This window comes from Hylobates moloch, unplaced genomic scaffold, assembly GCF_009828535.3.
Source record: "Hylobates moloch isolate HMO894 unplaced genomic scaffold, HMol_V3 SCAFFOLD_3, whole genome shotgun sequence".
Classification (NCBI taxonomy): Eukaryota; Metazoa; Chordata; class Mammalia; order Primates; family Hylobatidae; genus Hylobates; species Hylobates moloch.
Window position 1 is genome coordinate 143,659,614 of NW_026652278.1, and position 9,597 is coordinate 143,669,210.

The 9,597-nt window shown below is 39.2% G+C and overlaps 1 pseudogene; it reads right to left on the reverse strand.

Annotated features, from left to right (window-relative positions):
- Positions 1-2,672: 2,672 nt before the first annotated feature.
- Positions 2,673-5,472, reverse strand: LOC116480197 (small ribosomal subunit protein eS1-like; annotated as a pseudogene).
- Positions 5,473-9,597: the final 4,125 nt, after the last annotated feature.

The window sequence follows — 9,597 nt, forward strand, 5'->3', positions numbered from 1 at the left end:
CAGTGTGGATGCCCTCTTTACCTTGCTTGAGATCTGGTACCCTGGGTCAGGTCACCCTACTGCAAGGATCTCTCCTCCCCTGCTCAGGCTGTGTCACCATACAGCAGTCTGTCCTCCACTCATAAACCCTCCTTGTCCTGCTATGGAACTCACACCACCCAGATCCTTCCCCAGTGGGATATCCCTCAATTTCAGTGTGTTTGTATTTAGCAGGAATATCACTAAAATGATGCCATGGACACCCACCTTACCTCGCTCTAAGCACAAAAGTTTTATATAAGTCACACTTAAGTTTGAACTATTATATTACTCTTATTGCTAATAATACAAACTGAGGTTTTCAGTGTAAAAGAAAGTTTGGCAGAGGCAACTGGAAAAAATAGTTATCTAATGATATTTTTATTCATTTAAATTGAGTTGATACTAACCAATATTTATTGACTAATAATAAAAACTCAAGAGATGTCAAAATTTTAACTGTAAACTCTTGGCTATAAACCTGTATTTCCACTTCCTCCTAAAACCCCCTAAGATAACAGTAAAGGAATGAAAATGGAACAAAAAAATACAAAGAGAACAGAAGAGATGATGGCAGCAGAAAAGAATTGTCAGGAAATTCTAGAAGACAGAAAGTACTTGGACAAGGAATGACTGACTTAGAGAAAAAAAAGCTAAAACCTATGTTCCTGCACCAGTGTCCAGCACTATCAGGCTGATCCTTGATGCAGAACCCCAGAAAATGTCACAAATTGAAGTCACTAATTGCCTCTCAAGACACAGGGTAAAGCAGAAAACAGACCTTCTCTTAAGCATGAATGAACAACCAAGGATCACCACATGTTTGAGGAAAGTCTAACATAAAAGTTAAAAAGAAAATTAACCTGGAGAAAACTAAGACAAAATGGAAGTAAAAGTTATCAATATTGTGATAAAAGTATATTAAAATGAAGGGAGGGGGACGATGGGGATATGCATGAGTTTTAAGATCATTAAAGATTCATCTTTAATTGTAGGAAATTAATAGGTGATGTCTTGATTTCAAAAATTATGACACATGTATAAGCATGTTAGATGCAAATACTAAAGGAAAAAACACCTAAAAGAGTGGAAAATGGTTGCTCTAAGGAAGCCATGGCAAACGAGGGGAAAGATAGGTGATACTTGGTTTTCTTTACTATAAGAAACTCTTGTTTTCCCCTGTATTACTTTGATAAAAATAATTTAATTTAAAAAATTGAGTTCATACAGATTGATGCATCTTAATATAGCACAGTTTGACAAGAAGCAGACTGTAGTGGAAGCAACCAGAATTTGGCACCTAGATTCAAGTACCAATTCTGCCCATTTACTGTTCATGTAACTGTACAACAACCCTTCAGATTCAGTTTAGACATTTGTAAATTGGGGATAATTATACTTGCCCTATTGTGTTAGCTTCCCAGGGCTGCTATAACAAAATACCATGGGCTAAGTGGTTTAAAACAACAGAAATTTATTGTCTTACAGTTCTGGAGGCTGGAAGTACAAGATCAAGGTTTGGTTTCTCTGAGGTCTCTCTCCTTGGCTTGCAGATGTCCACCTTCTCCCTGTCTTGAAATGGCCCTTAGTGTATATGTGTGTGCATTCCTGTTTCTTCCCCTAAAGGTATCAGTCATCTTGGATTAGCCCCACCCCATGGCCTCATTTTAACTTAATCACCTCTTTACAGACCTTATCACTATATACAGTTACATTTTGAACTACTGGGGGTTAGCACTTCAACATATTAATTTTAGGAGAATTCAATTCAGCCCCTAACACCTGCCTATTACATTCACTCATTTGCTTAGATTTATTGGTCTCCTTCCATGTTCCAACCTGTGCTAGGCACTGAGGATTGAAATTGAGACTCAGATGAGATAATGACATTTTGAAAACTAACTTAAAATACAAAAAAAAAAAAACCCACACATTAAAGTATAGCCCACCCACATAATGCTTTGCTTGCAGGAAATCATTAAATTGAATGAAGTGAAATGATGAAAATGAAAGCTTTCTAAAAGGGGGAAAAAATGGGAAGCGTGGACAAAGTTATAGAATAGCAACTATTATTTTTAAGCGCCTGATAGGTGCCAGGCACTGACTATAAAACTTATGTAAATTGTCTCATTTAATCCTTACTATGACCCTGCTGGGTAACTGTTACCAAAACCATTTTACTGGTGAGAAGCCTATTACTAAGAGACTGTAACATCCCAGAGGTTATGCAGCTTTGTGGCTTGAATTTGGATCTACTTAATGCCAAAGGAACTCATGTTCCTTTTACTACTCTCTACTGTGAGTCAAAAACATAGAGAACTATGGTTAGGTTCTATTTCTGTACATTATTTTTTGTTAAATATTAAGTATGTTCAAAAAACCATTATTCATGTGTATGGAGAATAATAATAAAATGAACACCTGTGTACTCACCAGCTGGCTTGAGAAAAAGAATATTGCCAGTACCTTAGCAGTCCCTGCATACATCTCTCTAGCCCCATTTTCTTCCTTTTTTTCCCAGAAGTAACCATTCTAGTTTTGTGCTTACCCACCTGTGATACACACACACACACATACACATACACACAAATTTTCATTTTCCATGTTTTTTTCACAAATAGGACTTTTTATTTGCCATTTTAAATGTCTGAGTGTTAAACAGATTCTTGGACTGGTGGTTCATATCCATCAGCTCATTCAACTTTAGAACCTGTCTATTCTCCAGTAGCTTTTCCAGAACTGCTATCTTTGCCATGAAGCTCCATGAGATTTCCCAACTCAAACTTGGTCTTCTTCAGCATTTTTACTTTTCTAATGAAGACATCACTGAGAGAATAAATAGATTGGTAAGCCTTATCTATGTCTTTTCCAATGCTGTCTGGAATCAATTTATTGACCACTTCTTTCAAGTCATTTGTCTGTACCTCTCGGGTCATGATTTCCATCATCTTCTTCCAGATTTGGAAGACGTGTTTGTGCTGAGCGTAAGAAGTCTTCCATATCTGATTGTTACGTTTTTTAGTAAAAGCAGCACAGAATAGACAAAGCAAGTAACCATCAGTAGTCTTGACATCAACATGAGCTTCAATCATGTCTGCCGTTTTTTGACCATGGAACACATTCTGCCACAGGTAAGATCCATGCCATGGAAGTTAGGCAGTTTTTTCCCCAAACACCTTTAGTAATCAGCTTGAATTTTCTAAATGCAACTTCATAATTTTGCAGATCAGCAAGACTCACTTCAAACACACGATCCTTGAGGCCATCTGATGCAATTTTGGTTCCTTCAGTCCTGGTGACTAGTGTCTTTCCAATATTTCTTATGTTGAACATAGCAGGTGCTTTCACATCATACCAGTCTTTCTTAGAAAATAGATCAACTAGGCCGGGCGTGGTGGCTCATGCCTGTAATCCCAGTACTTTGGGAGGCCAAGGCAGGTGGATCACGAGGTCAAGAGATCGAGACCATCTAGGCCAACATGGTGAAACCCCGTCTCTACTAAAAATACAAAAATTAGCTGGTCATGGTGGTGCTCACCTGTAGTCTCAGCTACTCGGGAGGCTGAGGCAGGAGAATTGCTTGAACCCAGGGGGCAGAGGTTGCAGTGTGCCAAGATCACGCCACTGCACTCCCGCCTGGTGACAGAGCAAGACTCCGTCTCAAAAATAAAAAAAAAATAGATCAACCACTTTCTTCTTGGTTCCCCTTTTGCTGCCTTTCGTGAGGCACTTGTTCTTGCTGCTCAGAGAGCCAAAAGGCATTTTGCATATTTTCAAAATCTGAATGACTCATGTGTTCTTCTGGGATTCACTTGTTTCCTACTCAGTATTAGGTTCCTAACTTATTCAGGCTGATACACATAACCATAATTATATCCCCAGGGCCTCTGATGGTCTAGTACCACCAACCTGGCTGCTAGAATTCTGTTATTCCCATTTACTCTAGGGCATTTCTTACCATCAATCTTGATCTAGAGGACAAGAAGTTCTGAGCTTCTCAGAATATACTAGCATATTGCTTATCACTTTAGTAAGGGAGTGTCCTCTAGGACCTCCCAGGGAACATTGTTGGCTGGTGGGTTCTCTGGTATTGCATAGTAAATGCATTCTTGGCCAGGTGCCGTGGCTCACACCTGTAATCCCAGCACTTTGGGAGGCTGAGGTGGGCAGATCGCTTGAGCCCGGAAGTTCAAGACCAGTCTGAGCAACATAGCAAAACCCCATTTCTACAAAAAGTACAAAACTTAGCTGGGCATGGTAGTGCATGCCTGTAGTCCCAACTTCTTGGAGGGCTGAGGTGGGAGGATCATTTGAGCCCAGGAAGTCAAGACTGCAGTGAGCTGATATTGTGCCACTGCACTCCAGCCTCGGTGACAGAGTGAAACCCTGTCTCAAAAAAAAAAACAAAAAAAAATGCATTCTTACTTCTAATCTCTTTGAACTTGCTGACCTCTTCTTCATCTCTCTTCTAAGAAGTTCCAGCATCTCCATCTGATCATTATTTTCAAGTTTCAAGGAGCTGTTTCTGCAATGTATTAGGTACAGTTCTAGGCATTCTACCAGGATAGTGAGTCCCGTGTCACTGAATAATACACCTGTATTAACAAACTGTCCGCTATTCAGTCTTATATTCTGCCCTCCCTGATTTGGCACCTTTAAGATTCATTTCCAGGAGAGTTCTCCCACTTCCTGCTAGTACATATTTGCCAGGTTTTGCAGTGCTTTTGGTGAACAACCCCTTTCTTCACATAACAGTATTTCCTTGCTTGGCTCATAATAAGATTTCTCATTATTGGTCTAGAAGCAATGAAGAGAGGTAGGGATGGACCTTAGAGACAAGCATCGTCCTGCAAGACATTTACCCTTGCTACGTGAGGTCTTGGCAAGTCTCTGAGCAACAGAAGTCTGATTTCTCCTAGCAAGGAGAAACGCTCCAGAGTATTCTCACTCTCAGTTTTAAGAGGAATCTGGGGTTTTAAGGTCCTCGAGCCCATCTACCCAAATATCTCCATCGGAACTCTCAGGGCCCCTCTCCTTCTTTTTCAGGTCCCTTACTTTAGCATTAGAAATTTGGGGGCTGGGCACAGTGGCTCATACCTGTAATCCGAATAGTTTAGGAGGGTGAGGTGGGTGGATTGCTTGAGCCAGGAGTTGGAGACTAGCTTGGGCAACATGGTGAAACCTCGTCTCTATGAAAAAAAAAAAAAATTAGCTGAGCATGGTGGTGCATGCCTATAGTCCCAGCTACTTGGAGGCCTGAGGTGAGAGTAGATAAATCACTTGAGCCCAGGAGGCTGAGGCTGCAGTGAGGCGTGTTCGCACCACTGCTCTCCAGCCTGGGTGGCAAAGTGAGACCCTGAAAAAAAAAAAAGAAAGAAAAAAGAAAAAGAGAGAGAGAAAGAAAGAAAGAAAAGAAAGAGAGAAAGAGAGAAAGAAAGAGAAAGAAAGAAAAGAAAGAAAGAAAAAGAAAAAGAAAGAAAGAAAGAGAAAAAGAAAGAGAAAGAAAGACAGTTGGTGGGCTGTGAACTCAGCCTCCTTTTTAGCTCTATTGTTTTTAAGATCAAACTTGGGGTGTTATTCTTCAGCTCATTCTACCCTCTGTCTACAGATGAGACTCCCTTTAAATGATGCCATGAAAGATTTCTGGCTCTTAACCCATGCTCTAAGTCAATGATTACCTCACCTGAGCCTGCTATTTCCTTCCTTTGTGGCTTCTCTAGCAGTTAACAACAAGCAACCAGCTCCACAGTTCTCATAATTATCATTGTCCCTGTATCTTTCAGTTCAAGAGCTACTCTATTAGCCAGTGCATTTCCCCATCACCTACACAATACCGCAGTTAATCACAGGCAAGACTGTTAGTAATAGTGATGCTATAGCACTCCAGAGATCATCACTGCCCCACTTACTAACAGTGATGGGGTTTTGCTGACCTGCTCTCTGTTGGCCAGCAAGTGATCCAATGCTAGAATCTCATTCTGAGGGTCTCCTGCCTTGGGCAATTCCTAAGACTTAGTGACTTAGGCTAGGTTCCTCCAAAACTAAGGATTTGAGTACAAGTGGTATGTTTGAAGTGTAAAATGTACCAGGAAGAACTAGTAGAGTAGTGGAGACAAGAGCCAGCCAAGGAAAGAGGCCAGCAGAATATTTAATTGCCAAGTTACCCACTGAGAACAATTGGGGCTCAATCCCACCAAAAACCTCTGGGAGATGTGGAATACACATCAAAATTTTCCCACCCAGCGGGGGCAGGAAAGCTGGGGTGTTTGTCTTTCAACTCCCATTTGCCCTTGGGTAAGAGCTGTTCCACCAGCATGGACCTGCCACATAGAGAGAAGCTCTTGGGCCACAGGCAGAGAGTCACAGGTGCTTCCAGTAACACTGGCTTATACTAGATCATCCCAAGGGACCTGGGGGATGTGGGCAGGGCACTGATGGCTGTCAGCTATACATGTTCCAATGACTTCCTGTCTAAAATAGCTTCATCACCTTTCCTCATCATTACCCTTCCTCTTCAGCTGCTTTGCTTTACTTCTATCTGACATTCTATTATATTTTTATTTCTTTTCTTTGTCTTTCTTTCTCTCTCTTTTTTTTTTTTTTTTTTTGAGACAGGGTCTGGCTCTGTTGCCCAGGCTGGAGTGCAGTGCAGTGGTGTGATCTTGGCTCACTGCAACCTCTGCCTCCTGAGCTCAAGCAATCCTCCCACCTCAACCTCCTGAGTAGCTGGAACCACAAGTGCACACCACCATGCCTGGCTGATTTTTTGTATTTTTGGTAGAGACAAAGTTTCACCATGTTGCCCAGGCTGGTCTCAAACTCCTGACCTCAAGTAATCCACCTGCCTTGGCCTCCCAAAGCGCTGGGATTATAGGCATGAGCCACCACGCCTAGCCAATATTTATATTTATTTTCTTATCTGTCTCTCCACTCCCACTAGAATATAAGCCAGGGACTTCATCTGATTTATTCGCCACTATAATACATCCTTATACCCAGAACAGTGCCTAAGACATAGTATGGACACAAAAAAAATTCAGAACAAATGAGTGAATGAAAAAAAGTGATATTTGCAATACAGTTTGAAAACAGCCTCTATGACTAGGAAGTTAGGAAGGAGAAGGAAATTATTAGAGTTTGAGAAGAGAGGTTAATTGAGTGGAGCCATAAGAAGTGAATATGAATTTGTCAAGGGAATCAAACATGAAAAAGTTGTTCCATTCAAAAACTTTTCAGTTTCAATTGACTAAGAAGAAAACAGCTAATGCATTGAGAAGAAATAACAGAATTTTTAAAATCAATCCTTTTTTAAAAAAAACAAACAAACAATGGAATAATCAATTTAGGCAAGGATTACCAATGGATGCTAAAACTGTTAGGAAAAAGTAAATGCCAAACAAGATATTCACTTGTGGTTAAAGTATAGCACACAGATTGCTTGCTAATTGCTAAGGAAAAAATATACCTTCATAGAAAAGAGATCTAGTAATCACCACCTTAAACACACGATCAAATTTAGCATCACACAGTGAAACAGCCTATTTACCTCCTCATGTGATACAATATGAAGGACCCAGCATGATCTAGGAAGTATTCTTGCCAAAAATAAATCAAGCCTTTAGGCCTAATTTCCAAAACATAGAGGTGTAAGTTAAACATCATCACAAGGAAATAATTAGACAAATCTTTTTTGTCTGGAGTTTTTCACTTAGCATAATTATTTTGAGTTGGTTTTTTTCCCTCCTGTATCAACGACTTGGTTTTTTTTTTTTTTTTTTCATTGCTGAGTTCCATTGTGTGGGTATACCACAATTTGTTTTTCTATTCACCTGTTGATGGATATTTGAGTTGTTTCCAGCTTGGGGATATCACAAATAAAGCTACTAGGAACATTTGTGGACTCATGTTTGTTTCGACTTTTGCTTTCGTTTCTCTTGAGTGAAAAACCTAAGGGTTGAATGGCTGCGTAAGTATTATACATTTACATCTGGCAGGTATGTATGTAATTTTTAAAGAAATGTTTCAACTGTTTTTCAAAGTATCATTTTACATGCCCACCAGCAGTACATGAGAATTCCACATTCTCATCCATGCTTAGTTTGGTCAGTCTTTTTACTGTTATCCATTCTATCAGGTGTGTGATGGTATCTCCCTGTGGTTTTAATTTGCATGTTAATTGTATGAAGCCCAATTGATTGGTTTTCTTTCTTTTATAGTGTTATATTTAAGAAATCTTTGCCAAACCCATAGTCACTAAGATTTTTCCCTCTGTTTTCTTCTAGAAATGTTATAGGTTTTTTTGTTTGTTTGTGTGTTTGTTTTGAGACAGAATCTTGCCCTGTTGCCCACGCTGGAGTGCAGTGGCGCGATGTCGGCTCACTGCAACCTCTGCCTCCCAAGTTCAAGGGATTCTTCTGCCTCAGCCTCATGAGTAGCTGGGATTACAGGCACGAGCCACCATGCCCAGCTAATTTTTTGTATTTTTAGCTTTTGCATGCAGGCCCTATGATCAAATTTAAGTTACTTTTTGTATATGATGTGACATGAGAGTCAATATTTATTGTTACTTTTGTTTAGGGTATATGCTTATTCTAAATCAGGTGTGAAGTGCTGAGATTGAATATAGAGAAGATACCAGTGAGAAGTTAGACACTGATAGGAAAAGGACTTGGTGATTGATTACAGCCTACATTTTCCAGGACAGTCCCAATTTTAAATTTTCTGTCCTATTTTCCTCCCAACTTTTATTATTAAATAGTTCAAACATACAGAGAAGTTGAAATAGTCCTACTATGTAGAAAACCTATATTCCTACTATATAGATTCAACAGTTGTTAAAGTGTTTCCATATTGCTTTATTTAGATATTTTTCAGAACCATTTAAACATAAATTATAGAAACTGTGACACTTTACCCCTAAATGCTTCAAAATGCAACATTAGGCAAGGCTCCTACATAAAAAGTAATAGAATTTTTACACCCAAGGAAATTAACAATGATTCCTTATTGTCATTTTGTATGCAATCCTATTCAAATTTTCCCTAGTGGTGTCTACAGTGTTTTCAAACCAGCATTCAATCAAGTTGCATCCATTGCATTTGGTTTTTTTTTCTTTTATTTCTTTAGTCTTTTAATCTGGAACATTCCTCCACATTTTGAAAAAAAGAAGCATCTTCTAGACTGTAGCATAGACAGTACATATTGCATAATTCCATATATATAACACTTTGGAAAATGCAAATTAATCTATAGTGACAGAAAGCAGATCAATGGTTATCTGGGGAAGAGGCAGAGTGGGGAAAGGAAGGAAAAGTGGATTGCTCTAAGGAAATTTTTGAGCAATGATATGTGCATTATTTGATTGTGACGATGGTTCCACAGTTCTGTACACACATCAAAACTACTAAGTTGTACATTTTTAATATGTGCAATTTACTGTATATCAATTATGATTCAATACTCTAAAAAGCTGGAGGGGACAGAATGTACTTGCTTCTAAATTTCTGATATCCTACTTCCACTTACAGCACTTTACAAGGGATTTGAAGAGGCATCTATCTTAAAAAATAGCAACAATAC